The following is a 25,340-nucleotide window of genomic DNA, read 5'->3' on the forward strand; positions in this document are numbered from 1 at the left end:
CGCGAATGGAATTATAAACCGTTGGTTCATTTACAAAGGTGAGTCACGGTGCCGGGGCATATTACTTAATATTATAACGAGAAAGAGAGATGCAGAGTGCACGCACAAGGAAACAAATGACGGGAGGGGGGTTGGAAGGAGAAAGAGTGTATGTATTTGCAGTGCAGAATGAAACATGAGGGATCATACCAGCACTAATGCAACGGATTCTATCAGAACTCCGAAGTTAAGGGTGCTTGGGCGAGAAAAGTACTCGGATGGGTGACCTCCTGCGAAGTCCTTATATTTCACCCATTTTCTTTGGTGGTCCTTGTGTTGCACCCATCTTTTTGCAGATGATTCTTTCGATGTTTCGCGCGACTTGATTTATAGTCCGCAGGTTTATTCGCAAATGTGAGTCACAGTGCCGTTGCATTTTACTTGATATTAGAACGAGTACGGGAGGTGCAGTGCGCACGCACAAGGAAACAAATAACGGGATGAGGAAGAAAAGAGAGGGAGTGTATGTATTTGAAGCGCAAAATTAAACAAGTGGCATCATACCAGCACTAATGCACTAGATCCCATCAGAACTCTGCAGTTAAGTGTGCTTTGGCGAGAGTAGTACTCGGATGGGTGACCTCTTGGGAAGTCCTCGTATCGCAACAATTTTTTTTCAGATGGGTCGTTCGACGTTAAACGCGACTGGAACTATGGTCCGCTGGTTTATACGCAAATGTGAGTAAAGAATCAGGGGCATTTTAATCGATATTAGAACGAGAAGGAGAGGTGCAGTGTGAACGCACAAGGAAACAAATGATGGGAGGGGGGAGGGAAGAAGGAGTGTAGGTATTTTCAGCACGAAATTAAACTGGTGCGGTCACACTAGCACAAATGCACTAGATCCCATCAGAACTCCGCAGTTAAGTGTGCTTTGGCGAAAGTAGTACAATGATGGGTTACCTTCTGGGAAGTTCTCGTGTTGTACCCATTTTCTTTTTTTAAGATGTGCCGTTCGACATTACGCGCGACTTTAATTATGGTCCGCAGATTTTTTCGCAAATGTGAGTCACGGCGCCGTGGCATTTTACTTGATATTTGAACGAGAACGAAAGGTGCAGTGCGCACGCACAAGGAAACAAATGACGGGAGGGGGGATGGAGGGAGAAAAAGTGTATGTATTTGCAGCGCAGAATGAAACATGAGCAATCATACCAGCACCAATGCAACGGATTCTATCAGAACTCCGCAAGTTAAGGGTGCTTGGGCGAGAGTAGCACTAGGATGGGTGACCTTCTGCGAAGTCCTTCTATTTCACAAATTTTCTTAGGAAGTCCTCGTGTTGCACCCATTTTTTTGCAGATGATTCTTTCGACGATACGCGCGACTTGAATTATGGTCCTCAGGATTATTCGCAAATGTGAGTCACGGCACCGTAGCATTTTACTTTATATTAAAAGGAGCACGGGAGGTGCAGTGCGCACGCACAAGGAAACAAATGACGGGAGGGGGAAGAAAGGGGAATGAGTTTATGTATTTGCAGCGCAAAATTAAACAGGTGCGATCATACCAGCCCAAATGCACCGGATCCCATCAGAACTCCGCAGTTAAGTGTGCTTTGGTGAAAGTAGTACAATGATGGGTTACTTCGTGGGAAGTTCTCGTGTTGCACCCATTTTCTTTTTTTCAGATGTGTCGTTCGACGTTACGCGCGACTTTAATTATGGTCCGCAGATTTATTCACAAATGTGAGTCACGGCGCCGTGGCATTTTACTTGATATTTGAACGAGAACGAAAGGTGCAGTGCGCACGCACTTGGAAACAAATGACGGGAGGGGAAAGAAAGGAGAAGGAATTTATGTATTTGCAGCGCGAAATTAAACAGATTCGATCGTACTAGCACTAATGCACCGGATCCCATCAGAACTCCGTAGTTAATTGTGCTTGGGCGAGAGTAGTACTCGGATGGGTGACCTCCTGGGAAGTCCTCGTGTCGCACTAATTTTTTTTTCAGACGGATCGTTCGACGTTACGCGTGACTGGAACTAGGGTCCACTGGTTTATACGCAAATGTGAGTCAAGAAGCAGGGGCATTTTAATCGATATTAGAACGAGAAGGAGAGATGCAGAGTGCACGCACAAGGAAACAAATGACGGGAGGGGGGATGGAGGGAGAAAAAGTGTATGTATTTGCAGCACAGAATGAAACATGAGCAATCATACCAGCACTAATGCAACAGATTCTATCAGAACTCCGCAAGTTAAGGGTGTTTGGGCGAGAGTAGCACTAGGATGGGTGACCTCCTGCGAAGTTCTTATATTTCACCCATTTTTTTGCAGATAATTCTTTCGACGATACGCGCGACTTGAATTATGGTCCTCAGGTTTATTCGAAAATGTGAGTCACGGCACCGTAGCATTTTATTTGATATTAGAACGAGCACAGTAGGTGCAGTGCGCACGCACAAGGAAAGAAATGACGGGAAGGGGAAGAAAGGAGAAGGAGTTTATGTATTTGCAGCGCGGAATTAAACAGGTGCGATCATACCAACACTAATGCACCGGATCCCATCAGAACTCCGCAGTTAAGTGTGCTTGGGCGAGAGTAGTACTCGGATGGGTGACCTCCTGCGAAGTCCTCGTGTCGCACCAATTTTTTTTCAGACGAGTCGTTCGACGTTACGCGCGACTGGAACTAGGTTCCGCTGGTTTATACGCAAATGTGAGTCAAGAAGCAGGGGCATTTTAATCGATATTAGAACGAGAAGGAGATGTGCATTGTGAACGCACAAGGAAACAATTGATGGGAGGGGGAGGGAAGGAGAAGGAGTGTATATATTTTCAGCACGAAATGAAACAGGTGCGATGATACCAGCACTAATGCAACGGATTCTATCAGAACTCCGTAGGTAAGGGTGCTTGGGCGAGAGTAGTACTAGCATGGGTTACCTCCTGCGAAGTCCTTATATTTCACCCATTTTCTTGTGAAGTCCTCGTGTTGCACACATTTTTTTGCAGATGATTCTTTCGACGTTACGCGCAACTTGAATTATGGTCCTCAGGTTTATTCGCAAATGGGAGTCACGTCGCTGTGGCATTTTACTTGATATTAGAACGAACACGGGAGGTGCAGTGCGCACGCACAAGGAAAGAAATGACAGGAGGAGGAAGAAAAGAGAAGGAGTTTATGTATTTGAAGCGCAAAATTAAACAAGTGGCATCATACCAGCACTAATGCACTGGATCCCATCAGAACTCTACAGTTAAGTGTGCTTGGGCGAGAGTAGGACTCGGATGGGTGACCTCTTGGGAAGTCCTCGTATCGCAACAATTTTTTTTCAGATGGGTCGTTCAACGTTACGCGCGACTGGAACTATGCTCCGCAGGTTTATACGCAAATGTGAGTCAAGAATCAGGGGCATTTTAATCGATAATAGAACAAGAAGGAGAGGTGCAGTGTGAACGCACAAGAAAATAAATGATGGGAGGGGGGGAGGGAAGAAGGAGTGTATGTATTTTCAGCACGAAATTAAACAGGTGCAGTCACACCAGCACAAATGCACCGGATCCCATCAGAACTCCACAATTAAGTGTGCTTTGGCGAAAGTAGTACAATGATGGGTTACCTCCTGGGAAGTTCTCGTGTTGCACCCATTTTCTTTTTTCCAGATGTGCCGTTCGACGTTACGCGCAACTTTAATTATGGTCCGCAGATTAATTTACAAATGTGAGTCACGGCGCCGTGGCATTTTACTTGATATTTGAACGAGAACGAGAGGTGCAGTGCGCACGCACAAGGAAACAAATGACGGGAGGGGGGATGGAGGGAGAAAAGGTGTGTGTATTTGTAGCGCAGAATGAAACATGAGCAATCATACCAGCACCAATGCAACAGATTCTATTAGAACTCCGTAAGTTAAGGGTGCTTGGGCGAGAGTAGCACTAGGATGGGTGACGTCCTGCGAAGTCCTTATATTTCACCCATTTTTTTGCAGATAATTCTTTCGACGATACGCGCGACTTGAATTATGGTCCTCAGGTTTATTCGTAAATGTGAGTCACGGCACCGTAGCATTTTACTTGATATTAGAACGAGCACGGTAGGTGCAGTGCGCACGAACAAGCAAACAAATGACGGGAGGGGGAAGAAAGGAGAAGGAGTTTATGTATTTGCAGCGCAAAATTAAACAGGTGCGATCATACCAGCACTAATGCACCAGATCCCATTAGAACTCCGCAGTTAAGTTTGCTTGGGCGAGAGTAGTACTCAAATGGGTGACCTCCTGGGAAGTCCTCGTGACGCACTATTTTTTTTTTCAGACGGGTCGTTCGACGTTACGCGCGACTGGAATTAGGGTCCCCTGGTTTATACGGAAATCTGAGTCAAGAAGCAGGGGCATTTTAATCGATATTAGAACGAGAATGAGAGATGCAGAGTTCACGCACAAGGAAACAAATGACGGGAGGGGGGATGGAGGGAGAAAAAGTGTATGTATTTGCAGCGCAGAATGAAACATGAGCAATCATACCAGCACCAATGCAACGGATTCTATCAGAACTCCGCAAGTTAAGGGTGCTTGGGCGAGAGTAGCACTAGGATGGGTGACCTCCTGCGAACTCCTTATATTTCACCCATTTTTTTGCAGATAATTCTTTCGACGATATGCGCGACTTGAATTATGGTCCTCAGGTTTATTCGCAAATGTGAGTCACGGCACCGTAGCATTTTACTTGATATTAGAATGAGCACGGTAGGTGCAGTGTGCACGCACAAGCAAACAAATGACGGGAGGGGGAAGAAAGGAGAAGGAGTTTATGTATTTGCAGCACGGAATTAAACGGGTTCGATCATACCAACACTAATGCACCGGATTCCATCAGAACTCCGCAATTAAGTGTGCTTGGGCGAGAGTAGTACTCGGATGGGTGACCTCCTGCGAAGTCCTCGTGTCGCACCAATTTTTTTTCAGACGAGTCGTTCGACGTTACGCGCGACTGGAACTAGGTTCCGCTGGTTTATACGCAAATGTGAGTCAAGAAGCAGGGGTATTTTAATCGATATTAGAACGAGAAGGAGAGGTGCAGTGTGAACGCAGAAGGAAACAATTGATGGGAGGGGGAGGGAAGGAGAATGAGTGTATGTATTTTCAGCACGAAATGAAACAGGTGCGATCATACCAGCACTAATGCAACGGATTCTATCAGAACTCCGTAGGTAAGGGTGCTCTGGCGAGAGTAGTACTAGCATGGGTTACCTCCTGCGAAGTCCTTATATTTCACCCATTTTCTTCTGAAGTCCTCATGTTGCACCCATTTTTTTGCAGATGATTCTTTCGACGTTACGCGCGACTTGAATTATGGTCTTCAGGTTTATTCGCAAATGTGAGTCACGTCGCCGTGGCATTTTACTTGATATTAGAACGAGAACGGGAGGTGCAGTGCGCACGCACAAGGAAACAAATGACGGGAGGGGGAAGAAAGGGGAATGAGTTTATGTATTTGCAGCGCGAAGTTAAACAGGTGCGATCATACCAGCACTAATGCACCGGATCCCATCAGAACTCCGCAGTGAAGTGTGCTTGGGCGAGATTAGTACTCGGATGGGTGACCTCCTGGGAAGTCTTCGTGTCGCACCAATTTTTTTTCAGACGGGTTGTTCGACGTTACGCGCGTCTGGAACTAGGGTCCGTTGGTTTATACGCAAATGTGAGTCAAGAAGCAGGGGCATTTTAATCGATATTAGGACGAGAATGAGAGGTGAAGTGTGAACGCACAAGGAAACAAATGACGGGAGGGGGAAGAAAGGAGAAGGAGTGTATGTATTTGCAGCGCGAATTTAAACAGGTGCGATCATACCAGCACTAAAGCCCCGGATCCCATCAGAACTCCGCAGTTAAGTGTGCTTGGGCGAGAGTAGTACTCGGATGGGTGACTACTTGGGAAGCCCTCGTGTTGCACCTATTTTTTTTCGGATGGGTTGTTCGACGTTACGCGCGAATGGAATTATAAACCACTGGTTCATTTGCAAAGGTGAATCACGGCGCCGTGGCATTTTACTTGATATTTGAACGAGAACGAGAGGTGCAGTGCGCACGCACAAGGAAACAAATGACGGGACGGGGGATGGAAGAAGAAAGAGTGTATGTATTTACAGTGCAGAATGAAACATGAGGGATCATACCAGCACTAATGCAACGGATTCTATCAGAACTCCGCAGTTAAGGGTGCTTGGGCGAGAAAAGTACTCGGATGGGTGACCTCCTGCGAAGTCCTTATATTTCACCCATTTTCTTGGGAGGTCCTCGTGTTGCACCCATCTTTTTGGAGATGATTCTTTCGACGTTACGCGCGAATGGAATTATAAACCGCTGGTTCATTTCCAAAGGTGAGTCACGGCGCCGTGGCATTTTACTTGATATTAGAACGAGTACGGGAGGTGCAGTGCGCACGCACAAGGAAACAAATGACGGGAGGAGGAAGAAAAGAGAAGGCGTGTGTGTATTTGAAGCGCAAAATTAAACAAGTGGCATCATACCAGCACTAATGCACTTGATCCCATCAGAACTCTGCAGTTAAGTGTGCTTGGGAGAGAGTAGTACTCGGATGGGTGACCTCTTGGGAAGTTCTCGTATCGCAACAATTTTTTTTCAGATGGGTCGTTCGACGTTACGCGCGACTGGAACTATGGTCCGCTGGTTTATACGCAAATGTGAGTCAAGAATCAGGGGCATTTTCATCGATATTAGAATGAGAAGGAGAGGTGCAGTGTGAACGCACAAGGAAACAAATGATGGGAGGGGGGAGGGAAGAAGGAGTGTATGTATTTTCCGCACGAAATTAAACAGGTGCGGTCACACCAGCACAAATGCACCGGATCCCATCAGAACTCCACAGTTAAGTGTGCTTTGGCGAAAGTAGTACAATGATGGGTTACCTCCTGGGAAGTTCTCGTGTTGCACCCTTTTTTTTTTCAGATGTGCCGTTCGACGTTACGCGCGACTTTAATTATGGTCCGCAGATTTATTGGCAAATGTGAGTCACGGCGCCGTAGCATTTTACTTGATATTTGAATGAGAATGAGAGGTGCAGTGCGCATGCACAAGGAACCGAATTACGGGAGGGGGAAGAAAGGAGAAGGAGTTTATGTATTTGCAGCGCGAAATTAAACAGGTGCGATCATACCAGCACTAATGCACCGGATCCCATCAGAACTCTACAATTAAGTGTGCTTGGGCGAGAGTAGTACTCGGATAGTTGACCTTTTGGGAAGTCCTCGTGTCGCACTAATTTTTTTTTTCAGACGGGTCGTTCGACGTTACGCGCGACTGAAACTAGGGTCCATTGGTTTATAGGCAAATGTGAGTCAAGAAGCAGGGGCATTTTAATCGATATTAGAAAGAGAAGGAGAGATGCAGAGTGCACGCACAAGGAAACAAATGACGGGAGGGGGGATGGAGGGCGAAGAAGTGTATGTATTTGCAGCGCAGAATGAAACATGAGCAATCATACCAGCACCAATGCAACGGATTCTATCAGAACTCCGCAAGTTAAGGGTGTTTGGGCGAAAGTAGCACTAGAATGGGTGACCTCCTGCGAAGTCCTTATATTTCACCCATTTTCTTAGGAAGTTCTCGTGTTGCACAAATTTTTTTGCAGATGATTCTTTCGACGATACGTGCAACTTGAATTATGGTCCTCAGGTTTATTCGCAAATGTGAGTCATGGCACCGTAGCATTTTACTTGATATTAGAACGAGCACGGGAGGTGCAGTGCGCACGCACAAGGAAACAAATGACGGGAGGGGGAAGAAAGGGGATGGAGTTTATGTATTTGCAGCGCGGAATTAAATGGGTGCGATCATACCAGCACAAATGCACCGGATCCCATCAAAACTCCGCAGTTAATTGTGCTTGGGCGAGAGTAGTACTCGGATGGGTGACCTCCTGGGAAGTCCTCGTGTCGCACCAATTTTTTTTCAGACGGGTCGTTCGACGTTAAGCGCGACTGAAACTAGGGTCCGCTGGTTTATACACAAATGTGAGTCAAGAAGCAGGGGCATTTTAATCGATATTAGAACGAGAAGGAGAGGAGCAGTGTGAATGCACAAGGAAACAATTGATGGGAGGGGGAGGGAAGGAGAAGGAGTGTATGTATTTTTAGCACGAAATGAAACAGGTGCAATCATACCATCACTAATGCAACGGATTCTATCAGAACTCCGTAGGTAAGGGTGCTTGGGCGAGAGTAGTACTAGCACGGGTTACCTCCTGCGAAGTCCTTATATTTCACCCATTTTCTTGGGAGGTCCTCGTGTTGCACCCTTCTTTTTGCAGATGATTCTTTCAACGTTACGCGCGACTTGATTTATGGTCCGCAGGTTTATTTGCAAATGTGAGTCACGGCGCCGTGGCATTTTACTTGATGTTAGAACGAGTACGGGAGGTGCAGTGTGCGCGCACAAGGAAACAAATGACGGATGAGGAAGAAAAGAGAATGAGTGTATGTATTTGAAGCGCAAAATTAAACAAGTGGCATCATACCAGCACTAATGCACTGGATCCTATCAGAACTCTGCAGTTAAGTATGCTTTGGCGAGAGTAGTACTCGGATGAGTGACCTCTTGGGAAGTCTTCGTATCGCAACAATTTTTTTTAGATGGGTCGTTCGACGTTATGCGCGACTGGAACTATGGTCCGCTGGTTTATACGCAAATGTGAGTAAAGAATCAGGGGCATTTTAATCGATATTAGAACGAGAAGGAGAGGTGCTGTGTGAACGCACAAGGAAACAAATGATGGGAGGGGGGAGGGAAGAAGGAGTGTATGTATTTTCAGCACGAAATTAAATAGGTGCGGTCACACCGGCACAAATGCACCGGATCCCATCAGAACTTCGCAGTTAAGTGTGCGTTGGCAAAAGTAGTACAAAGATGGGTTACCTCCTGGGAGGTTCTCGTGTTGCACCCATTTTCTTTTTTTCAGATGTGCCATTCGACGTTACGCGCGACTTTAATTATGGTCCGCAGATTTATTCGCAAATGTGAGTCACGGCGCCGTTCCATTTTACCTGATATTTGAACGAGAACGAGAGGTGCAGTGCGCACGCACAAGGAAACAAATGACGGGAGGGGGAAGAAAGGAGAAGGAGTTTATGTATTTGCAGCGCGAAATTAAACAGGTGCGATCATACCAGCATAAATGCACCGGATCCCATCAGAACTCCGCAGTTAAGTGTGCTTTGGTGAAAGTAGTGCAATGATGGGTTACCTCGTGGGAAGTTCTTGTGTTGCACCCATTTTTTTTTTTCAGATGTGTCGTTCGACGTTACGCGCGACTTTAATTATGGTCCGCAGATTTATTCGCAAATGTGAGTCACGGCGCTGTTGCATTTTACTTGATATTTGAACGAGAACGAGAGGTGCAGTGCGCACGCACAAGGAAACAAATGACGGGAGGGGGAAGAAAGGGGAAGGAATTTATCTATTTGCAGTGCAAAATTAATCAGGTGCGATCATACTAGCACTAATGCATCGGATCCCATCAAAACTCCGCAGTTAAGTGTGCTTGGGCGAGAGTAGTACTCGGAATGGTGACCTCCTGGGAAGACCTCGTATCACAACAATTTTTTTCAGATGGGTCGTTCGACGTTACGCGCGACTGGAACTAGGGTCCCCTGGTTTATACGCAAATGTGAGTCAAGAATCAGGGGCATTTTACTTGATATTTGAACGAGAAGGAGAGGTGCAATGTGAACGCACAAGGAAACAATTGATGGGAGGGGGAGGGAAGGAGAAGGAGTGTATGTATTTTCAGCACGAAATGAAACATGTGCGATCATACCAGCACTAATGCAACGGATTCTATCAGAACTCCGTAGGTAAGGGTGCTTGGGCGAGAGTAGTACTCGCATGGTTTACCTCCTGCGAAGTCCTTATATTTGACCCATTTTCTTGTGAAGTCCTCGTGATGCACCCATTTTCTTTTTTTCAGATGTGCCGTTCGACGTTACGCGCGACTTTAATTATGGTCCACAAATTTATTCGCAAATGTGAGTCACGGCGCCGTGGCATTTTACTTGATATTTGAACGAGAACGAGAGGTGCAGTGCGCACGCACAAGGAAACAAATGACGGGAGGGGGACAAAAGGAGAAGGAGTTTATGTATTTGCAGCGCAAAATTAAACCGGTGCGATCATACCAGCACTAATGCACCGGATCCCATCAGAACTCCGCAGTTAAGTGTGCTTGGGCGAGATTAGTACTCGGATGGGTGACCTCACGGGAAGTCCCCGTGTCGCACTAATTTTTTTTTCAGAAGGGTCGTTCGACGTTACGCGCGTCTTGAACTAGGGTCCGCTGATTTATACGCAAATGTGAGTCAAGAAGCAGGGGCATTTTAATCGCTATTAGAACGAGAATGAGAGGTGAAGTGTGAACGCACAAGGAAACAAATGACGAGAGGGGGAAGAAAGGAGAAGGAGTGTATGTATTTACAGCAGAAAATTAAACAGGTGCGATCATACCAGCACTAAAGCTCCGGATCCCATCAGAACTCCGCAGTTAAGTGTGCTTGGGCGTGGGTAGTACTCGGATGGGTGACCACCTGGGAAGCCCTCGTGTTGCACCTATTTTTTTCGGATGGGTTGTTCGACGTTACGCGCGAATGGAATTATAAACCGCTGGTTCATTTGCAAAGGTGAGTCACGGTGCCGGGGCATATTACTTGATATTAGAACGAGAAAGAGAGATGCAGAGTGCACACACAAGAAAACAAATGACGCGAGGGGGGATGGAATGAGAAAGAATGTATGTATTTGCAGTGCGGAATGAAACATGAGGGATCATACCAGCACTAATGCAACGGATTCTATCAGAACTCTGTAGTTAAGGGTGCTTGGGCGAGAAAAGTACTCGGATGGGTGACCTCCTGCGAAGTCCTTATATTTCACCCATTTTCTTGGGAGATCCTCGTGTTGCACCCGTCTTTTTGCAGATGATTCTTTCGACGTTACGGGCGACTTGATTTATGGTCCGCAGGTTTATTCGCAAATGTGAGTCACGGCATCGTGGCATTTTACTTGATATTAGAAGGAGTACGGGAGGTGCAGTGCGCACGCACAAGGAAACAAATGACGGGAGGAGGAAGAAAGGAGAAAGAGTGTATGTATTTGAAGCGCAAAATTAAACAAGTAGCCTCATACCCGCACTAATGCACTGGATCCCATCAGAACTCTGCAGTTAAGTGTGCTTGGGCGAGAGTAGTACTCGGATGGGTGACCTCTTGGAATGTCCTCGTATCGCAACAATTTTTTTTCAGATGGGTCGTTCGACGTTACGCGCGACTGGAACTATGGTCCGCTGGTTTATACGTAAATGTGAGTCAAGGATCAGAGGCATTTTAATCGATATTAGAACGAGAAGGAGAGGTGCAGTGTGAACGCACAAGGAAACAAATGATGGGAGGGGGAGAGGGAAGAAGGAGTGTATGTATTTTCGGCACGAAATTAAACAGGTGCGGTCACACCAGCATAAATGTACCGGATTCCATCAGAACTCTGCAATTAAGTGTGATTTGGCGAAAGTAGTATAATGATGGGTTACCTCCTGGGAAGTTCTGGTGTTGCACCCATTTTCTTTTTTTCAGATGTGCCATTCGACGTTACGCGCGACTTTAATTAAAGTCCGTAGATTTATTCGCAAATGTAAGTCACGGCGCCGTGGCATTTTATTTGATATTTGAACGAGAACGAGAGGTGCAGTGCGCACGCATAAGGAAACAAATGACGGGAGAGGGAAGAAAGGAGAAGGAGTGTATGTATTTGCAGCGCGAAATGAAACAGGTGCGATCATACCAGCACTAATGCAACGGATTCTATCAGAACTCCGTAGGTAAGAGTGCTTGGGCGAGAGTAGTACTAGCATGGGTTACCTCCTGCGAAGTCCTTATATTTGACCCATTTTCTTGTGAAGTCTTCGTGTTGCACCCATTTTTTTGCAGATGATTCTTTCGACGTTAGGCGCGACTTGTATTATGGTCCTCAGGTTTATTCGCAAATGTGAGTCACGGCGCAGTAGCATTTTACTTGATATTAGAACGAGAACGGGAGGTGCAGTGCGCACGCACAAGGAAACAAATGACGGGAGGAGGAAGAAAGGGGAATGAGTTTATGTATTTACAGCACAAAATTAAACAATTGCGATCATACCAGCACTAATTCACCGGATCCAATCAGAACTCCGCAGTTGAGTGTGCTTGAGTGAGATTAGTACTCGGATGGGTGACCTTTTGGGAAGTCCTCGTGTCGCACCAATTTTTTTCAGACGGGTCGTTCGACGTTACGTGCGTCTGAAACTAGAGTCCACTGGTTTATACGCAAATGTGAGTCAAGAAGCAGGGGCATTTTAATCGATATTAGAACGAGAATGAGAGGTGAAGTGTGAACGCACAAGGAAACAAATGACGAGAGGGGGAAGAAAGGGGAAGGAGTGTATGTGATTGCACCGCGAAATTAAACAGGTGCGATCATACCAGCACTAAAGCTCTGGATCCCATCAGAACTCCGCAATTAAGTGTGCTTGGGTGAGATTAGTACTCGGATGGGTGACCTCCTGGGAAGTCCTCGTGTTGCACCAATTTTTTTTCAGACGGGTCGTTAGACGTTACAAGCGTCTGGAACTAGGGTCCGCTGGTTTATACACAAATGTGAGTCAAGAAGCAGGGGCATTTTAATCAATATTAGAACGAGAATGAGAGGTGAACTGTGAACGCACAAGGAAACAAATGACGGGAGGGGGAAGAAAGGACAAGGAGTGTATGTATTTGCAGCGCGAAATTAAACAGGTGCGATCATACCAGCACTAAAGCTCTGGATCCCATCAGAACTCCGCAGTTAAGTGTGCTTGGGCGAGAGTAGTACTCGGATGGGTGACCACTTGGGAAGCCCTCGTGTTGCACCTATTTTTTTCGGATGGGTTGTTCGACGTTACGCGCGAATGGAATTATAAACCGCTGGTTCATTTGCAAAGGTGAGTCACGGTGCCAGGGCATATTACTTGATATTAGAACGAGAAAGAGAGATGCAGAGTGCACGCACAAGGAAACAAATGATGGGAGGGGGGATGGAAGGAGAAAGAGTGTATGTATTTGCAGTGCAGAATGAAACATGAGGGATCATACCAGCACTAATACAACAGATTCTATCAGAACTCCGCAGTTAAGGGTGCTTGGGCGAGAAAAGTACTCGGATGGGTGACCTCCTGCGAAGTCCTTATATTTCACCTATTTTCTTGGGAGGTCCTCGTGTTGCAACCATCTTTTTACAGATGATTCTTTCGACGTACGCGCGACTTGATTTATGATCCGCAGGTTTATTCGCAAATGTGAGTCACGGCGCCGTGGCATTTTACTTGATATTAGAACGAGTACGGGAGGTGCAGTGCGCATGCACAAGGAAACAAATGACGGGAGGAGGAAGAAAAGAGAAGGAGTGTATGTATTTGAAGCGCAAAATTAAACAAGTGGCATCATACCAGCATTGATGCACAGGATCCCATCAGAACTCTGCATTTAAATGTGCTTGGGCGAGCGTAGTACTCGGATGGGTGACCTCTTGGGAAGTCCTCGTATCGCAACAATTTTTTTTCAGATGGGTCGTTCGACGTTAAGCGCGAGTGGAACTATGGTCCGCTGGTTTATACGCAAATGTGAGTCAAGAATCAGGGGCATTTTAATCGATATTAGAACGAGAAGGAGATGTGCAGTATGAACGCACAAGGAAACAAATGATGGGAGGGGGGGAGGGAAGAAGGAGTGTATGTATTTTCGGCACGAAAATAAACAGGTGCGCTCACACCAGCACAAATGCACCGGATCCCATCAGAACTCCGCAGTTATGTGTGCTTTGGCGAAAGTAGTACAATGATGGGTTACCTCCTGGGAAGTTCTCGTGTTGCACCCATTTTTTTTTCAGATGTGCCATTCGACGTTACGCGCGACTTTAATTATGGTCTGCAGATTTATTTGCAAATGTGAGTCACCGCGCCGTGGCATTTTACTTGATATTTGAACGAGAACGAGAGGTGCAGTGCGCACGCACAAGGAAACAAATGACGGGAGGGGGAAGAAAGGAGAAGGACTGTATATTTTTGCAGCGCGAAATGAAACAGGTGCGATCATTCCAGCACTAATGCAACGAATTCTATCAGAACTCCGTAGGTAAGGGTGCTTGGGCGAGAGTAGTACTAGCATGGGTTACCTCCTGCAAAGTCCTTATATTTCACCCATTTTCTTGTGAAGTCCTCGTATTGCACCCATTTTTTTACAAATGATTCTTTCGACGTTACGCGCGACTTGAATTATGGTCCTCAGGTTTATTCGCAAATGTGAGTCACGGCGCTGTAGCATTTTACTTGATATTAGAACGAGAACGGGAGGTGCAGTGCGCACGCACAAGGAAACAAATGACGGGAGGAGGAAGAAAGGGGAATGAGTTTATGTATTTGCATCGCGAAATTAAACAGGTGAAATCATTCCAGCACTAATGCACCGGATCCCATCAGAACTCCGCAGTTAAGTGTGCTTGGACGAGAGTAGTACTCGAATGGGTGACCTCTTGGGAAGTCCTCGTGTCGCACCAATTTTTTTTCAGACGGGTCGTTCGACGTTACGCGCGACTGGAACTAGGGTCCGCTGGTTTATTCCCAAATGTGAGTCAAGAAGCAGGGGTATTTTAATCGATATTAGAACGAGAATGAGAGGTGAAGTGTGAACGCACAAGGAAACAAATGACGGGAGGGGGAAGAAAGGAGGAGGAGTGTATGTATTTGCAGCGCGAAATTAAATAGTTGCGATCATACCAGCAGTAAAGCTCCGGATCCCATTAGAACTCCGCAGTTAAGTGTGCTTGGGCGAGGGTAGGACTCGGATGGGTGACCACTTGGGAAGCCCTCGTGTTGCACCCATTTTTTTTCAGATGGGTTGTTCGACTTTACGCGCGAATGGAATTATAAACCGCTGGTTCATTTGCAAAGGTGAGTCACGGTGCCGGGGCATATTACTTGATATTAGAACGAGAAAGAGAGATGCAGAGTGCACGCACAAGGAAACAAATGACGGGAGGGGGGATGGGAGGAGAAAGAGTGTATGTATTTGCAGTGCAGAATGAAACATGGGGGATCATACCAGCACTAATGCATGGATTCAATCAGAACTCCGCAGTTAAGGGTGCTTGGGCGAGAGTAGTACTCGGATGGGTGACCTCTTGGGAAGTCCTCGTACTGCAACAATTTTTTTTCCGATGAGTCGTTCGACATTACGCGCGACTGGAACTATGGTCCGCTGGTTTATACGCAATTGTGAGTCAAGAAGCAGGGGCATTTTAATCGATATTAGAACGAGAAGGAGAGGTGCAGTGTGAACGCACAAGGAAACAATTGATGGGAGGGGGAGGGAAGGAGAAGGAGTGTATGTATTTTCAGCACGAAATGAAACAGGTGCGATCATACCAGCACTAATGGAACGTATTCTATCAGAACTCCGTAGGTAAGGTTGCTTGGGCGATAGTAGTACTAGCATGGGTTACCTCCTGCGAAGTCCTTATATTTCACCCATTTTCTTGTGAAGTCCTCGTGTTGCACCCATTTTTTTGCAGATGATTCTTTCGACGTTACACGCGATTTGAATTATGGTCCTCAGGTTTATTCACAAATGTGAGTCACGGCGCTGTAGCATTTTACTTGATATTAGAACGAGAACGGGAGGTGCAGTGCGCACGCACAAGGAAACAAATGACGGGAGGGGGAAAAAAGGGGAATGAGTTTATGTATTTACAGCGCGAAATTAAACAGGTGGGATCATACCAGCACTAATGCACCGGATCCCATCAGAACTCCGCAGTGAAGTGTGCTTGGGAGAGATTAGTACTCGGATGGGTGACCTCCTGGGAAGTCCTCGTGTCGTACAAATTTCTTTTCAGACGGGTTGTTCGACGTTACGCGCGTCTGGAACTAGGGTCCGCTGGTTTATACGCAAATGTGAGTCAAGAAGCAGGGGCATTTTAATCGATATTAGAACGAGAATGAGAGGTGAAGTGTGAACGCACAAGGAAACAAATGACGGGAGGGGAAAGAAAGGAGAAGGAGTGTATGTATTTGCATCGCGAATTTAAACAGGTGTGATCTTACCAGCACTAAAGTCCCGGATCCCATGAGAACTCCACAGTTAAGTGTGCTTGGGCGAGAGTAGTACTCGGATGGGTGACCACTTGGGAAGCCCTCGTGTGGCACCTATTTTTTTTCGGATGGGTTTTTCGACGTTACGCGCGAATGGAATTATAAACCGCTGGTTCATTTGCAAAGGTGAGTCACGGTGCCGGGGCATTTTAATCGATATTAGAACGAGAATGAGAGGTGAAGTGTGAACGCACAAGGAAACAAATGAAGGGAGGGGGAAGAAAGGAGAAGGAGTGTATGTATTTGCAGCGCAAAATTAAACTTATGCGATCATACCAGCACTAAAGCCCCGGATCCCATCAGAACTCCGCAGTTATGTGTGCTTTGGCGAAAGTAGTACAATGATGGGTTACCTCCTGGGAAGTTCTCGTGTTGCACCCATTTTTTTTTTCAGATGTGTCGTTCGACGTTACGCGCGACTTTAATTATGGTCCACAGATTTATTCGCAAATGTGAGTCACGGCGCCGTGGCATTTTACTTGATATTTGAACGAGAACGAGAGGTGCAGTGCGCACGCACAAGGAAACAAATGACGGGAGGGGGAAGAAAGGAGAAGGAGTGTATGTATTTGCAGTGCGAAATGAAACAGGTGCGATCATACCAGCACTAATGCAACGGATTCTATCGGAACTCCGTAGGTAAGGGTGCTTGGGCGAGAGTAGTACTAGCATGGGTTACCTCCTGCGAAGTCCTTATATTTCACCCATTTTCTTGTGAAGTCCTCGTGTTGCACCCATTTTTTTGCAGATGATTCTTTCGATGTTACGCGTGACTTGTATTATGGTCCTCAGGTTTATTCGCAAATGTGAGTCACGGTGCTGTAGCATTTTACTTAATATTATAACAAGAACGGGAGGTCCACTGCGCACGCACAAGGAAACAAATGATGGGAGGGGGAAGAAAGGGGAATGAGTTTATGTATTTACAGCGCAAAATTAAACAGGTGCGATCATACCAGCACAAATGCACCGGATCCCATCAGAACTCCGCAGTTAAGTGTGCTTTGGCGAAACTAGTACAATGATGGGTTACCTCGTGGGAAGTTCTCGTGTTGCACCCATTTTCTTTTTTTCAGATGTGCCATTCGACATTACGCGCGACTTTAATTATGGTCCGCAGATTTATTCGCAAATGTGAGTCACGGCACTGTGGCATTTTACTTGATATTTGAACGAGAACGAGAGTTGCAGTGCGCACGCACAAGGAAACAAATGACGGGAGGGGGAAGAAAGGGGAAGGAATTTATGTATTTGCAGCGCAAAATTAAACAGGTGCGATCATACCAGCACTAATGCACTGGATCCCATCAGAATTCCGCAGTTAAGTGTGCTTGGGCGAGAGTAGTACTCGGATGGGTGACCTCATGGGAAGTCCTCGTATCGCACTAATTTTTTTTTTAGAGAGGTCGTTCGACGTTACGCGCGACTGGAACTAGGGTCCCCTGGTTCATACGCAAATGTGAGTCAAGAAGCAGGGGCATTTTAATCGATATTAGAACGAGATGGAGAGATGCAGAGTGCACCCACAAGTAAACAAATGACGGGAGGAGGGATGGAGGGAGAAAAAGTGTGTGTATTTGCAGCGCAGAATGAAACATGAGCAATCATACCAGCACCAATGCAACGGATTCGATCAAAACTCCGCAAGTTAAGGGTGCTTGGGAGAGAGTAGCACTAGGATGGGTGACCTCGTGCGAAGTCCTTATATTTCACCCATTTTCTTAGGAAGTCCTCGTGTTGCACTCATTTTTTTGCAGATGATTCTTTCGATGATACGCGCGACTTGAATTATGGTCCTCAGGTTTATTCGCAAATTTGAGTCACGGCACCGTAGCATTTTACTTTATATTAGAACGAGCACGGGAGGTGCAGTGCGCACGCACAAGGAAACAAATGACGGGAGGGGGAAGAAAGGAGAAGGAGTTTATGTATTTACAGCGCAGAATTAAACAGGTGCGATCATACCAGCACTAATGCACCGGATCCCATCAGAGCTCTGCAGTTAAGTGTGCTTGGGCGAGAGTAGTACTCGGATGGGTGACCTCCTGGGAAGTCCTCGTGTCGCACCAATTTTTTTTCAGACGGGTCGTTCGACGTTACGCGCGACTAGAACTGGGGTCCACTCGTTTATACGCAATTGTGAGTCAAGAAGCAGGGGCATTTTAATCGATATTAGAACGAGAAGGAGAGGTGCAGTGTGAACGCACAAGGAAACAATTGATGGGAGGGGGAGGGAAGGAGAAGGAGTGTATGTATTTTCAACACGAAATGAAACAGGTGCGATCATACCAGCACTAATGGAACGTATTCTATCAGAACTCCGTAGGTAAGGTTGCTTGGGCGATAGTAGTACTAGCATGGGTTACCTCCTGCGAAGTCCTTATATTTCACCCATTTTCTTGTGAAGTCCTCGTGTTGCACCCATTTTCTTTTTTTTAGATGTGCCGTTCGACGTTTAGCACGACTTTAATTATGGTCCGCAGATTTATTCGCAAATGTGAGTCACAGCGCCGTTGCATTTTACTTGATATTTGAACGAGAACGAGAGGTGCAGTGCGCACTCACAAGGAAACAAATGACAGGAGGGGGAAGAGAGGAGAAGGAGTTTATGTATTTGCAGAGCAAAATTAAACCAATGCGATCATACCAGCACGAATGCACCGGATCCCATCAGAACTCCGCAGTTAAGTGTGCTTGGGCGAGATTAGTACTCGGATGGGTGACCTCCTGGGAAGTCCTCGTGTCGCATTAATTTCTTTTTTAGACGGGTCGTTCGACGTTACGCGCGACTGAAAGTAGGGACGCCTGGTTCATACCTAAATGTGAGTCAAGAAGCAGGGGCATTTTAATCGATATTAGAACGAGAAGGAGAGATGCAGAGTGCACGAACAAGGAAACAAATGACGGGAGGGGATGGAGGGAGAAAAAGTGTATGTATTTGCAGCGCAGAATGAAACATGAGCAATCATACCAGCACCAGTGCAACGGATTCTATCAGAACTCCGCAAGTTAAGGGTGCTTGGGCGAGAGTAGCACTAGGATGGGTGACCTCCTGCAAAGTCCTTATATTTCACCAATTTTCTTAGGAAGTCCTGGTGTTGCACCCATTTTTTTGCAGATGATTCTTTCGACGATACGCGCGACTTGAATTATGGTCCTCAGGTTTATTCGCAAATGTGAGTCACGGCACCGAAGCATTTTACTTGATATTAGAACGAGCACGGGAGGTGCAGTGCGCACGCACAAGGAAACAAATGACGGGAGGGGGAAGAAAGGAGAAGGAGTTTATGTATTTGCAGCGCGGAATTAAACGGGTGCGATCATACCAGCACTAATGCACCGGATCCCATCAGAAGTCCGCAGTTAAGTGTGCTTGGGAGAGAGTAGTACTCGGATGGGTGACCTCTTGGAAAGTCCTCGTGTCACACCAATTTTTTTTCAGACGGGTCGTTCGACGTTTCGCGCGACTGGAACTGGGGTCCGCTGGTTTATATGCAATTGTGAGTCAAGAAGCAGGGGCATTTTAATCGATATTAGAACGAGAAGGAGAGGTGCAGTGTGAACGCACAAGGAAACAATTGATGGGAGGGGAAGGGAAGAAGAAAGAGTGTATGTATTTTCAGCACGAAATGAAATAGGTGCGATCATACCAGCACTAATGCAACGGATTCTATTAGAACTTCGTAGGTAAGGGTGCTTGGGCGAGAGTAGTACTAGCATGGGTTACCTCCTGCGAAGTCCTTATATTTCACCCATTTTCTTGTGAAGTCCTCGTGTTGCACACATTTTTTTTTTCAGATGTGTCGTTCGACGTTACGCGCGACTTTAGTTATGGTCCACAGATTTATTCGCAAATGTGAGTCACGGCACCGTGACATTTTACATGATATTTGAACGACAACGAGAGGTGCAGTGCGCACGCACAAGGAAACAAATGACGGGAGGGGGAAGAAAGGAGAAGGAGTTTATGTATTTGCAGCGCGAAATTAAATAGGTGCGATCATACCAGTATTAATGCATCGAATCCCATCAGAACTCCGTAGTTAAGTGTGCTTGGGCGAGAGTAGTACTCGGATGGGTGACCTCTTGGGAAGTTCTTGTGTCGTACCAATTTTTTTTCAGACGGGTCGTTCGACTTTACGCGCGACTGGAACAAGGGTCCGCTGGTTTATACGCAAATGTGAGTCAAGTAGCAGGGGCATTTTAATCGATATTAGAACGAGAAGGAGAGGTGCAGTGTGAACGCACAAGGAAACAAATGACGGGAAGGGGGATGGAGGGAGAAAAAGTGTATGTATTTGAAGCGCAGAATGAAACATGAGCAATCATACCAGCACCAATGCAACGGATTCGATCAGAACTCCGCAAGTTAAGGATGCTTGGGCGAGAGTAGCACTAGGATGGGTGACCTCCTGCGAAGTCCTTATATTTCATCCATTTTCTTAGGAAGTTCTCGTGTTGCACCCATTTTTTTGCAGATAATTCTTTCGACGATACGCGTGACTTGAATTATGGTCCTCAGGTTTATTCGCAAATGTGAGTCACGGCACCGTAGCATTTTACTTGATATTAGAATTAGCACGGGAGGTGCAGTGCGCACGCACAAGGAAACAAATGACGGGAGGGGGAAGAAAGGAAAAGGTGTTTATGTATTTGCAGCGCTGAATTAAACGGGTGCGATCATACCAGCACTAATGCACCCGATCCCATCAGAACTCCGCAATGAAGTGTGCTTTAGCGAGATTAGTACTCGGATGGGTGACCTCCTGGGAAGTCCTCGTGTCGCACCAATTTTTTTTCAGACGGGTCGTTCGACGTTACGCGCATCTGGAACTAGTGTCCGCTGGTTTATACGCAAATGTGAGTCAAGAAGCAGGGGCATTTTAATCGATATTAGAACGAGAATGAGAGGTGAAGTGTGAACGCACAAGGAAACAAATGACGGGAAGGGGAATAAAGGAAAGGAGTTTATGTATTTGCAGCGTTGAATTAAACAGGTGCGATCATACCAGCACTAATGCACCGGATCCCATCAGAACTCCGCAGTTAAGTGTGTTTGGGCGAGAGTAGTACTCGGATGGGTGACCTCTTGGGAAGTCCTCGTGTCGCACCAATTTTTTTTCAGATGGGTCGTTCGACGTTACGCGCGACTGGAACTAGGGTCCGCTGGTTTATACGCAAATGTGAGTCAAGAAGCAAGGGCATTTTAATCGATATTAGAACGAGAAGAAGAGGTGCAGTGTGAACGCACAAGGAAACAATTGATGGGAGGGGGAGGGAAGGAGAAGGAATGTATGTATTTGCAATGCGAAATTAATCAGGTGCGATCATACCTGCACTAATGCAACAGATCCCATCATGACTCCGCAGTTAAGTGTGCTTGGGCGAGAGTAGTACTCGGATAGGTGGCCACTTATTAAGTCCTCGTGCTGCACCCATTTTTTTGCAGATGATTCTTTCGACGTTACGTGCGACTTGAATTATGGTCCTCAGGTTTATTCGCAAATGTGAGTCACGGCGCTGTAGCATTTTACTTGATATTAGAACGAGAACGGGAGGTGCAGAGCGCATGCACATGGAAACAAATGACGGGAGGGGGAAGAAAGGGGAATGAGTTTATGTATTTGCAGCGCAAAATTAAAGAGGTGCGATCATACCAGCACTAATGCACCGGATCCCATCAGAACTCCGAAGTGAAGTGTGATTGGGCGAGATTAGCACTCGGATGGGTGACCTCCTGGGAAGTCCTCGTGTCGCATTAATTTTTTTTCAAACGGGTCGTTCGACGTTACGCGCGTCTGAAACTAGGGTCCGCTGGTTTATACGCAAATGTGAGTCAAGAAGCAGGGGCATTTTAATTGATATTAGAACGAGAATGAGAGGTGAAGTGTGAACGCACAAGGAAACAAATGACGGGAGGGGGAAGAAAGGAGAAGGAGTGTATGTATTTGCAGCGCGAAATTAAACAGGTGCGATCATACCAGCACTAAAGCTCCGGATCCCATCAGATCTCCGCAGTTAAGTGTGCTTGGGCGAGGGTAGTACTCGGATGGGTGACCACTTGGGAAGCCCTCGTGTTGCACCTATTTTTTTTCGGATGGGTTGTTCGACGTTACGCGGAAATGGAATTATAAACCGCTGGTTCATTTGCAAAGGTGAGTCACGGTGCCGGGTCATATAACTTGATATTAGAACGAGAAAGAGAGATGCAGAGTGCACGCACAAGGAAACAAATGACGGTAGGGGGGATGGAAGGAGAGAAAGTGTATATATTTGCATTGCAGAATGAAACATGAGGGATCATACCAGCACTAATGCAACGGATTCTATCAGAACTCCGCAGTTAAGGGTGCTTGGGCGAGAAAAGTACTCGGATGGGTGAACTCCTGCGAAGTCCTTATATTTCACCCATTTTCTTGGGAGGTCCTCGTGTTGCACCCGTCTTTTTGCAGATGATTCTTTAGACGTTACGCGCGACTTGATTTATGGTCCGCAGGTTTATTAACAAATGTGAGTCACGGCGTTGTAGCATTTTACTTGATATTAGAATGAGAACAGGAGGTGCAGTGCGCACGCACAAGGAAACAAATGACGGGAGGGGGAAGAAAGGGGAATGAGTTTATGTATTTGCAGCGCAAAATTAAACAGGTGCGATCATACCAGCACTAATGCACCGGATCCCATCAGAACTCCGCGGTGAAGTGTGCTTGGGCGAGATTAGTATTCGGATGGGTTGTTCGACGTTACACGCGAATGGAATTATAAACCACTGGTTTATTTTCAAATGTGAGTCACGGTGCTGGGGCATATTACTTGATATTAGAACGAGAAAGAGAGATGCAGAGTGCACGCACAAGGAAACAAATGACGGGAGGGGGGATGGGAGGAGAAAGAGTGTATGTATTTGCAGTGCAGAATGAAACAGGTGCGATCATACCAGCACTAATGCAACGAATTCTATCAGAACTCCGTAGGTAAGGGTGCTTGGGCGAGAGTAGTACTAGCATGGGTTACCTCCTGCGAAGTCCTTATATTTCACCCATTTTCTTGTGAAGTCCTCGTGTTGCACCCATTTTTTTGCACATGATTCTTTCGACGTTACGCGCGACTTGAATTATGGTCCTCAGGTCTATTCGCAAATGTGAGTCACGGCACCGTAGTATTTTACTTGATATTAGAACGAGAACGGGAGGTGCAGTGCGCACGCACAAGGAAACAAATGACGGGAAGGGGAAGAGAGGATAAGGCGTTTATGTATTTGCAGCGCGAAATTAAACGTGTTCGATCATACCAGCACTAATGCACAAGATCCCATCAGAACTCTGCAGTTAAGTGTGCTTGGGCGAGAGTAGTACTCGAATGGGTGACCTCCTCGGAAGTCCTTGTGTTGCACTAATTTTTTTTCAGACGGGTCGTTCGACGTTACGCGCGACTGGAACTATGGTCCGCTGGTTTATACGCAAATGTGAGTCAAGAATCACGGGTATTTTAATCGATATTAGAACGAGAAGGAGAGGTGCAGTGTGAACGCACAACGAAACAAATGATGGGAGTCACGGCGCTGTAGTATTTTACTTGATATTAGAACGAGAACGGGAGGTGCAGTGCGCACGCACAAGGATACAAATGACGGGAGGGGGAAGAAAGGGGAATGAGTTTATGTATTTGTAGCGCAAAATTAAACAGGTGCGATCATACCAGCACTAATGCACCGGATCCCATCAGAACTGCGCAGTGAAGTGTGCTTGGGCGAGATTAGTACTCGGATTGGTGACCTCCTAGGAAGTCCTCGTGTCGCACTAATTTTTTTTCAAACGGGTCGTTCGACGTTACGCGCGTCTGGAACTAGGGTCCGCTGGTTTATACGCAAATGTGAGTCAAGAAGCAGGGGCATTTTAATTGATATTAGAACGAGAATGAGAGGTGAAGTGTGAACGCACAAGGAAACAAATGACGGGAGGGGGAAGAAATGAGAAGGAGTGTATGTATTTGCAGCACAAAATTAAACAGGTGCGATCATACCAGCACTAAAGCTCCGGATCCCATCAGAACACCGCAGTTATGTGTGTTTGGGCGAGAGTAGTACTCGGATGGGTCACCACCTGGGAAGCCCTCGTGTTGCACCTATTTTTTTTTCGGATGGGTTGTTCGACGTTACGCGCGAATGGAATTATAAACCGCTGGTTCATTTGCAAAGGTGAGTCATGGTGCCGGGATATATTACTTGATATTAGAACGAGAAAGAGAGATGCAGAGTGCACGCACAAGGAAATAAATGACGCGAGGGGGGATAGAAGGAGAAAGAGTGTATGTATTTGCAGTGCAGAATGAAACATGAGGGATCATACCAGCACTAATGCAACGGATTCTATCAGAACTCCGCAGTTAAGGGTGCTTGGGCGAAAAAAGTACTCGGATGGGTGACCTCCTGCGAAGTCCTTATATTTCACCCATTTTCTTGGGAGGTCCTCGTGTTGCCTCATCTTTTTGCAGATGATTCTTTCGACGTTATGCGCGACTTGATTTATGGTCCGCAGGTTTATTTGCAACTGTGAGTCACGGCACCGTGACATTTTACTTGATATTAGAATGAGTGCGGGAGGTGCAGTGCACACGCACAAGGAAACAAATGACAGGATGAGGAAGAAAAGAAAAGGAGTGTAGGCATTTGAAGCGCAAAATTAAACAAGTGGCATCATACCAGCACTAATGCACTGGATCCCATCCGAACTCTGCAGTTTAGTGTGCTTGGGAGAGAATAGTACTCGGATGGGTGACCTCTTGGGAAGTCCTCGTATCGCAACAATTTTTTTTTAGATGGGTCGTTCGACGTTATACGCGTCTGGAACTATGGTCAGCTGGTTTATACGCAAATGTGAGTCAAGAATCAGGGGCATTTTAATCGATATTTGAACGAGAAGGAGAGGTGCAGTGTGAACGCACAACGAAACAAATGATGGGACGGGGGGAGGGAAGAAGGAGTGTATGTATTTTTAGCATGAAATTAAACAGGTGCGGTCACACCAGCACAAATGCACCGGATCCTATCAGAACTCCGCAGTTAAGTGTGCTTTGGCGAAAGTAGTACAATGATGGGTTACCTCCTGGGAGGTTCTCGTGTTGCACCCAT

At 46.4% G+C, this 25,340-nt stretch overlaps 12 non-coding genes and 33 pseudogenes across 12 annotated transcripts; all 45 read left to right on the forward strand.

Annotated features, from left to right (window-relative positions):
* Window positions 1-175: 175 nt before the first annotated feature.
* Window positions 176-294, forward strand: LOC148262737 (5S ribosomal RNA; annotated as a pseudogene).
* A 236-nt stretch (window positions 295-530) lies between these two features.
* LOC148262738 (5S ribosomal RNA) lies at window positions 531-648 on the forward strand (annotated as a pseudogene).
* A 203-nt stretch (window positions 649-851) lies between these two features.
* Window positions 852-970, forward strand: LOC148262739 (5S ribosomal RNA; annotated as a pseudogene).
* Window positions 971-1,535: 565 nt separating this feature from the next.
* LOC148262740 (5S ribosomal RNA) lies at window positions 1,536-1,654 on the forward strand (annotated as a pseudogene).
* Window positions 1,655-1,863: 209 nt separating this feature from the next.
* Window positions 1,864-1,982, forward strand: LOC148262741 (5S ribosomal RNA; annotated as a pseudogene).
* Window positions 1,983-2,514: 532 nt separating this feature from the next.
* Window positions 2,515-2,633, forward strand: LOC148262742 (5S ribosomal RNA). Its single transcript, XR_015820222.1, has one exon. It is a non-coding gene; the product is annotated as a 5S ribosomal RNA (ribosomal RNA).
* Window positions 2,634-3,193: 560 nt separating this feature from the next.
* LOC148262743 (5S ribosomal RNA) lies at window positions 3,194-3,311 on the forward strand (annotated as a pseudogene).
* Window positions 3,312-3,515: 204 nt separating this feature from the next.
* On the forward strand, window positions 3,516-3,634 carry LOC148262744 (5S ribosomal RNA; annotated as a pseudogene).
* Window positions 3,635-4,169: 535 nt separating this feature from the next.
* On the forward strand, window positions 4,170-4,288 carry LOC148262745 (5S ribosomal RNA; annotated as a pseudogene).
* Window positions 4,289-4,820: 532 nt separating this feature from the next.
* On the forward strand, window positions 4,821-4,939 carry LOC148262746 (5S ribosomal RNA; annotated as a pseudogene).
* A 559-nt stretch (window positions 4,940-5,498) lies between these two features.
* LOC148262747 (5S ribosomal RNA) lies at window positions 5,499-5,617 on the forward strand. The gene has a single exon (XR_015819874.1). It is a non-coding gene; the product is annotated as a 5S ribosomal RNA (ribosomal RNA).
* A 205-nt stretch (window positions 5,618-5,822) lies between these two features.
* Window positions 5,823-5,941, forward strand: LOC148262748 (5S ribosomal RNA). Its single transcript, XR_015819526.1, has one exon. It is a non-coding gene; the product is annotated as a 5S ribosomal RNA (ribosomal RNA).
* Window positions 5,942-6,502: 561 nt separating this feature from the next.
* On the forward strand, window positions 6,503-6,620 carry LOC148262749 (5S ribosomal RNA; annotated as a pseudogene).
* Window positions 6,621-6,823: 203 nt separating this feature from the next.
* Window positions 6,824-6,942, forward strand: LOC148262750 (5S ribosomal RNA; annotated as a pseudogene).
* Window positions 6,943-7,148: 206 nt separating this feature from the next.
* LOC148262751 (5S ribosomal RNA) lies at window positions 7,149-7,267 on the forward strand (annotated as a pseudogene).
* A 563-nt stretch (window positions 7,268-7,830) lies between these two features.
* LOC148262752 (5S ribosomal RNA) lies at window positions 7,831-7,949 on the forward strand. The gene has a single exon (XR_015820331.1). It is a non-coding gene; the product is annotated as a 5S ribosomal RNA (ribosomal RNA).
* Window positions 7,950-8,828: 879 nt separating this feature from the next.
* Window positions 8,829-8,947, forward strand: LOC148262753 (5S ribosomal RNA; annotated as a pseudogene).
* Window positions 8,948-9,156: 209 nt separating this feature from the next.
* Window positions 9,157-9,275, forward strand: LOC148262754 (5S ribosomal RNA; annotated as a pseudogene).
* A 208-nt stretch (window positions 9,276-9,483) lies between these two features.
* LOC148262755 (5S ribosomal RNA) lies at window positions 9,484-9,602 on the forward strand (annotated as a pseudogene).
* A 562-nt stretch (window positions 9,603-10,164) lies between these two features.
* Window positions 10,165-10,283, forward strand: LOC148262756 (5S ribosomal RNA). Its single transcript, XR_015819535.1, has one exon. It is a non-coding gene; the product is annotated as a 5S ribosomal RNA (ribosomal RNA).
* Window positions 10,284-10,489: 206 nt separating this feature from the next.
* On the forward strand, window positions 10,490-10,608 carry LOC148262757 (5S ribosomal RNA). The gene has a single exon (XR_015820772.1). It is a non-coding gene; the product is annotated as a 5S ribosomal RNA (ribosomal RNA).
* Window positions 10,609-12,172: 1,564 nt separating this feature from the next.
* Window positions 12,173-12,291, forward strand: LOC148262758 (5S ribosomal RNA; annotated as a pseudogene).
* Window positions 12,292-12,495: 204 nt separating this feature from the next.
* LOC148262759 (5S ribosomal RNA) lies at window positions 12,496-12,614 on the forward strand (annotated as a pseudogene).
* Window positions 12,615-12,819: 205 nt separating this feature from the next.
* LOC148262760 (5S ribosomal RNA) lies at window positions 12,820-12,938 on the forward strand. The gene has a single exon (XR_015821044.1). It is a non-coding gene; the product is annotated as a 5S ribosomal RNA (ribosomal RNA).
* Window positions 12,939-13,819: 881 nt separating this feature from the next.
* Window positions 13,820-13,938, forward strand: LOC148262761 (5S ribosomal RNA; annotated as a pseudogene).
* Window positions 13,939-14,498: 560 nt separating this feature from the next.
* LOC148262762 (5S ribosomal RNA) lies at window positions 14,499-14,617 on the forward strand (annotated as a pseudogene).
* Window positions 14,618-14,822: 205 nt separating this feature from the next.
* On the forward strand, window positions 14,823-14,941 carry LOC148262763 (5S ribosomal RNA; annotated as a pseudogene).
* An 883-nt stretch (window positions 14,942-15,824) lies between these two features.
* On the forward strand, window positions 15,825-15,943 carry LOC148262764 (5S ribosomal RNA; annotated as a pseudogene).
* A 205-nt stretch (window positions 15,944-16,148) lies between these two features.
* On the forward strand, window positions 16,149-16,267 carry LOC148262765 (5S ribosomal RNA; annotated as a pseudogene).
* A 205-nt stretch (window positions 16,268-16,472) lies between these two features.
* LOC148262766 (5S ribosomal RNA) lies at window positions 16,473-16,591 on the forward strand (annotated as a pseudogene).
* Window positions 16,592-17,152: 561 nt separating this feature from the next.
* On the forward strand, window positions 17,153-17,271 carry LOC148262767 (5S ribosomal RNA; annotated as a pseudogene).
* Window positions 17,272-17,480: 209 nt separating this feature from the next.
* LOC148262768 (5S ribosomal RNA) lies at window positions 17,481-17,599 on the forward strand. The gene has a single exon (XR_015820724.1). It is a non-coding gene; the product is annotated as a 5S ribosomal RNA (ribosomal RNA).
* A 562-nt stretch (window positions 17,600-18,161) lies between these two features.
* Window positions 18,162-18,280, forward strand: LOC148262769 (5S ribosomal RNA). The gene has a single exon (XR_015820100.1). It is a non-coding gene; the product is annotated as a 5S ribosomal RNA (ribosomal RNA).
* Window positions 18,281-18,843: 563 nt separating this feature from the next.
* On the forward strand, window positions 18,844-18,962 carry LOC148262770 (5S ribosomal RNA). Its single transcript, XR_015819680.1, has one exon. It is a non-coding gene; the product is annotated as a 5S ribosomal RNA (ribosomal RNA).
* Window positions 18,963-19,522: 560 nt separating this feature from the next.
* On the forward strand, window positions 19,523-19,641 carry LOC148262771 (5S ribosomal RNA; annotated as a pseudogene).
* Window positions 19,642-20,202: 561 nt separating this feature from the next.
* On the forward strand, window positions 20,203-20,321 carry LOC148262772 (5S ribosomal RNA; annotated as a pseudogene).
* Window positions 20,322-20,882: 561 nt separating this feature from the next.
* On the forward strand, window positions 20,883-21,001 carry LOC148262773 (5S ribosomal RNA; annotated as a pseudogene).
* Window positions 21,002-21,205: 204 nt separating this feature from the next.
* Window positions 21,206-21,324, forward strand: LOC148262774 (5S ribosomal RNA). The gene has a single exon (XR_015821047.1). It is a non-coding gene; the product is annotated as a 5S ribosomal RNA (ribosomal RNA).
* Window positions 21,325-21,853: 529 nt separating this feature from the next.
* Window positions 21,854-21,972, forward strand: LOC148262775 (5S ribosomal RNA; annotated as a pseudogene).
* Window positions 21,973-22,177: 205 nt separating this feature from the next.
* LOC148262776 (5S ribosomal RNA) lies at window positions 22,178-22,296 on the forward strand. The gene has a single exon (XR_015821214.1). It is a non-coding gene; the product is annotated as a 5S ribosomal RNA (ribosomal RNA).
* A 1,191-nt stretch (window positions 22,297-23,487) lies between these two features.
* On the forward strand, window positions 23,488-23,606 carry LOC148262777 (5S ribosomal RNA; annotated as a pseudogene).
* Window positions 23,607-23,894: 288 nt separating this feature from the next.
* Window positions 23,895-24,013, forward strand: LOC148262778 (5S ribosomal RNA; annotated as a pseudogene).
* Window positions 24,014-24,218: 205 nt separating this feature from the next.
* LOC148262779 (5S ribosomal RNA) lies at window positions 24,219-24,337 on the forward strand (annotated as a pseudogene).
* A 561-nt stretch (window positions 24,338-24,898) lies between these two features.
* LOC148262780 (5S ribosomal RNA) lies at window positions 24,899-25,016 on the forward strand (annotated as a pseudogene).
* Window positions 25,017-25,220: 204 nt separating this feature from the next.
* On the forward strand, window positions 25,221-25,339 carry LOC148262781 (5S ribosomal RNA; annotated as a pseudogene).
* The last annotated feature ends 1 nt before the right edge of the window (window position 25,340 follows it).

This window comes from Carica papaya, chromosome 5 (genome assembly GCF_054855325.1).
Source record: "Carica papaya isolate Zhongbai chromosome 5, ASM5485532v1, whole genome shotgun sequence".
Taxonomy (NCBI): domain Eukaryota; kingdom Viridiplantae; phylum Streptophyta; class Magnoliopsida; order Brassicales; family Caricaceae; genus Carica; species Carica papaya.